Source organism: Triticum dicoccoides, chromosome 5A, assembly GCF_002162155.2.
Source record: "Triticum dicoccoides isolate Atlit2015 ecotype Zavitan chromosome 5A, WEW_v2.0, whole genome shotgun sequence".
Taxonomy (NCBI): Eukaryota; Viridiplantae; Streptophyta; class Magnoliopsida; order Poales; family Poaceae; genus Triticum; species Triticum dicoccoides.
In genome coordinates this window covers 51,010,926-51,015,631 of record NC_041388.1, presented here as the reverse complement: position 1 = coordinate 51,015,631, position 4,706 = coordinate 51,010,926, and positions in this window count along the sequence as shown.

Sequence of the window (4,706 nt, the reverse complement as noted above, 5' to 3'; positions counted from 1 at the left end):
GGGGCACGCCTCCTGAGCTTGTGGCCATCTTGTGGCTCTTCTGGCCTCCTCCTAAAGCTACCAGGGTGTCTTGTGTTCAATAAAAATCGTCAAAAAGTTTCGTTCCATTTGGACTCCGTTTGATATTGATTTTTTGTAATGACAAAAACAAGGAAAAATAGTAACTGGCATTGGGCACTAGATTAATAAGTTAGTCCAAAAAATGATATAAAATAATATAATAATGCATATAAAACATTCAAGATTGATAATAATAAAAAATTATAAATACGCTGGAGACGTATCAGGGACAATTTTTTTATGCCATGCAATTTCAGTATAAACATCATGGTAATTTATGTACCACAAGTGTGATAACTTATGTAGCTCACACGTGGTAACTTTTAACTCAAAGAAAGTCGGCAGAGCATAATGACATGCGATCTAGCTTTTGAAAGATCTCGTCGTGAATTTAATAGTGAAAATGAATTTTGATTTGACTCCGATGGTTTGAGCTACAAAATATTTTAAAATTTTAAAATGTGGAAGAATCTAGTATACATCAATTTTTGTTATGTAATGCATACATGCATCTGCATATGGGAAGTAGGAGATAAGGTGTTGGTATGTATCCCCTCCGTTCCAAATTACTCGTCGTAGAAATGGATGTATCTAGAAGTAAAATACATCTAGATACATCCATACCTGCGACAAGTAATTCGAAATGGAGGGAGTAGCTTTGAAAATATAACATTCTTCGATTAGTTCACTTGTACCATATTAAAGGAGAGCCGACCATCGTGATGATTCCATCACCTCTCCGTATTAAAAAAACCTTGCTTCCACTTGCGTCTTTTTTTGCCCCTGACAAGAAAAAAACGAAAACAATAGCACGCCTGCCCTACGTCCCAACCGTAACTCGACTAAAAAATCATGCACACGGACGAGCATTCAGTTAGTAACTATTAAAGGCACAAAGTTTTTGATCAAGGATTCAAGAAACTACAACGTAACTCCTATAAAACAAAAAATTACAAAAAATACACCGGCTCCGAGGTAATAATTTGTCGAAGAAGAAATTCTACCATGACTTCAACAAAGACATTGCAATTAGACCCGATCGGTTACGCCACCACTCGTACCTATGCATGAACATGATTATCAATAGAGTTTTCATAGTGCCCCTCGAGTTGGCCATCTAAAAAGATGGAAATCATGAGCGATGAATGAACTTGGTTCGGGGATGATTCTCTTGAAGTGTAAATTGTGAGCCATCACATCTTTGCCATATTGGCGAGGAAATATTCCAACTTCACAAAATTCCAAACCAACAAAAGCACCAAGGCACATCGATAAAAACTCAACAAATCCGAAAGACCGTCCTGCGATGACACAAACTCGAGATATCTACCAGCATACTTAGGTACAAGGTTTTTTTTAAAACGAGATACAAGGGTTTATGACGTTCAGTTGCAGAAGTTTCTTGTTCATTCACCACTTCCATAATTAATTTAGAGTCATTTTACAGTGCATCCGGACGATATAGACCGTCCGTCGGAGCGAAATCGACGGTCCAGATCCCATGCAATACACTGATGTCACGTGTATTATATCAGACCCCGAGGGGCATTTTCGGGAGAAAAAATATTTCGAACTGATTTGATTTTCCCTTCCAAATATTTCGAGGGTATTTTTGGTATGAATTTGAGGGCTATTTTTGGTTCGATATTTATCCCGTTCGCTAGGGTTTATGCCTCGCTGCCGCTACGGTTTTGATCCTCGCCGGCAGGATCTGGCCGCTCGTCGCGGCCCCTCCCTCCCTCATCGCCGGCAGGATCTAGCCGCTCGTCGCGGCCCCTCCCTCCCTCGTCGCCGGCAGGATCTAGCCGCGCGTCGCGGCCCTCCCCTTCCTCCACCCCAATTCCCTCGTGATCTCGCACCGCATTTTCATCAAACACGAGAGGAGGCCCACTGCCCTCCCCGCGGCGGCCGCCGACGAAGAGTCGGCACCATCCCACCTCCCAGTTCTCCATGCGGGTGCCTATAGCCACAAGGTTATAGGCAACCTCTTTCCCACACCCCAATTGGTTGTTTGCGTCCTCTACATATCATTTCTCAGCCATGGCTGCAACTTTGATCTGGCCATGCATCTCGTCCAATGGCAAGGTGGTTGGGTATGGATCATGTTCTGTGGGACTAGATGAAGCCGGCCGCCGGCCTCGACGGCCAGCCCCATTTGTCCACCCCGACTGCTTGATCTACGAACGTTTAATCGTTGCATTCAACATGTATTCTTTCAATTTGGCTGATAGGTGAGATTTGGAGATCAATGGAGATGATAAGCTATTAATTTTGGAATGTACTATAAACAATTCATAACTTATGTTGCTCAATATTTATGATGCTCGCTTCTTCTTGTGTAATTGCTGGACTGGGATCTTCATATCTAGTAATTTTTCCTCTGTTTTGTAGGGCTATGACAGAACATGCTATGTGATTCCCTGAGGCAGGATGGATGTACCATGGCCGCACCACTGTGCTCCTAAAGGTGATTGCTTCAATTCAGCGTTGCAGCACCTGCAGAGGCCCCCTATGGTACGTGCTTTTACTCTTGTTATTTCTATGCTCTATTTTTTTGGCTTTGCGGCCTGCCTACGAGACATAGCTGGGATTGCGTGTTGAATCAGGCAGTATTTTTGACTTCTGTTGTGAGGCTATGCTCATGCTTTAATAAATTTTTCTCTCGTATGAAAATAGACATATCATAATCCATTATTCTTCTATGGTTGCCCCAGGCACCATTATTGTCACATGGTAGTAAAAAGCAAATATAGATTTCTACGAGATCCCGTAGAGACCAAATTTATTTCAAGCAAAATATAGTGACCAATATTATTGAAGTTTTACAACTTGACTCATGTGCAATGGACTAATAACACGGCTAGGAAACCTTCTTCGGGACTAAAACCCAACCACACCTTACTCTATCACTTTATGGCCAAGTGTACACTCCACATGTAAGAATGAACCACAATGCTGGACTAACTGCTTGCATCCTCGTCGTCTTCAACCGCAGCTGCATCCGATTGCCTAGCATGGTACTACCTGAACCTAGTCCCGTTTTTCATTTTGTTGTAGGGTGAATCGACAAGCACAATATGTAGCTCTCTTCTGAATTTGTCGATGTAGGTCTGCATGCGAGGATATGTTAGTATCATTCCATATGTTTTAGAAAATGACAAAATTTTAGGTGTTACTTTACGTACTTCGTCATATTGCAACCTCAGTTTTACTCCCATAAATAATTCGATGTTCTTCAGCATGTACAGTGCACTACAAGAACTGCAACATTTTATGTTGTTAGATCAGCATTTCATATATTAACAATCTAAAACAAAAACAAAAGCTAATATTGTTGACCGACGTCTCATCGGATTTTGGCATATTAATATTCCGTACTGGCCATTGCGTCACGTTAATGTCTTCGCATGCATTGCTTTCAATCCCATTGACTCGCATCGCTGCTCTCAGATGTGCTTCCATCCCACGTACTTGCAAGCCCAATAGAATGAGAAGTTGCCTACGACTAATACTTACATACGATGTTAAATCCTTTCTTATAATTAAATATGTTGAAATTCTCACCACGTTATTTACTTCTTTGGGTATCATACAGTGGAAAAGTGAATCAAGAACCTGAATCTCCTTCCTTATGGGGTTTACGACCACAAGGAACCAGTGGGTGTATAAACTTTTCATAGGTAGGAAAACCTGAAGTGCACAGATAATTAGATCAATGTGCATAGTAATAAAAAAATATGTTCTACGTCAGCTTAATATACCATATCATGTTTCAGGTAGGTGGTTCCTTGTGTTGTTCCAGGAATGCCTGCCAAAGCGTCCTCGTAGCACTCCTCTATCCTACCATCTCTTTCGAGCTTAGCGACGCCGGTCACCCTCTCAATGTAAACCAGTTGGTCGTCCCTTGTGTCAATTGGTTGATCATTACGCATGAGCTGGATCGCAGCATCAACCACCTACAACAATAATCAAGTTAATTGTATTGTACAAAAATGAAACTTCATAAACAAATTTGTGAAATACTATCTTACTTTGTCACCCAACCATACGCCATCTTCAGATTCATCTTTATGGGCGAGGCATTGCAAATGCTTTGATAGCACGACAATGTCATCAACTAACACCATTTGTTTTTCACGATTTGTAGTGTTGATCAGTGACGCTACGGAATCCTGTCGAACCACGTCTAGCTGGTCCCTCTGGGTTTCAGGAACTTCTGACCTATTTTTTAAGTTGCTAGAGCCGATTTTCCTTTTTTTACTGTTCGTGTCCTCGGAATCATTTGTACACTCTGATGGAGTCTTTTTTCCTTTTTTTCTTCTCAGTGTCGTACGAAGCATACTCGTCATTCTTAAATAATTGCAATACCATCCTTTTCTTTTCGCCCCCATGATTTGGTGGCGTCGATCCAACCACACTTACTTGTTGCTGCTTTTCAAAGGATTCATCATGGCTGTCATCATCTGTGAAGGCACGGGGATATTCAGGATCTCGCGATCCTGTAGCCTTCACAGAGCCTTGAACGAATTCTGTCAGACGAAATAAACCGCGTATTAGCCTTTAGCAGATTCTTGCTCAATTATAGGTAAAATGTGCATCACCTGGAAATCTTCAAGGCTTGTGGTGGCTTTGAAATGCATTTGCTT